This window comes from Octopus bimaculoides, chromosome 18 (genome assembly GCF_001194135.2).
Source record: "Octopus bimaculoides isolate UCB-OBI-ISO-001 chromosome 18, ASM119413v2, whole genome shotgun sequence".
NCBI lineage: Eukaryota > Metazoa > Mollusca > Cephalopoda > Octopoda > Octopodidae > Octopus > Octopus bimaculoides.
In genome coordinates, this window is record NC_068998.1 from 16,815,629 (window position 1) to 16,815,831 (window position 203).

Consider the following 203-nt stretch of genomic DNA (forward strand, 5'->3'; position numbering starts at 1 on the left):
ACTCCAGTGGTCCAAAAGTGTTAACTGCCCTAAATGCCTAAATGCACCTAATCGCAGAATCTGCAACAACTTCATTGAGACTTGTAGAAAATACTACTTCAATAAGTGTTGCCCTACCAATTCCTGTATGGAAAGACAGACAAAAAAAAAATGATGATGTTACTCTTTTTTTTTTTTTTTATTCTAGATTGAATGGTTACTGC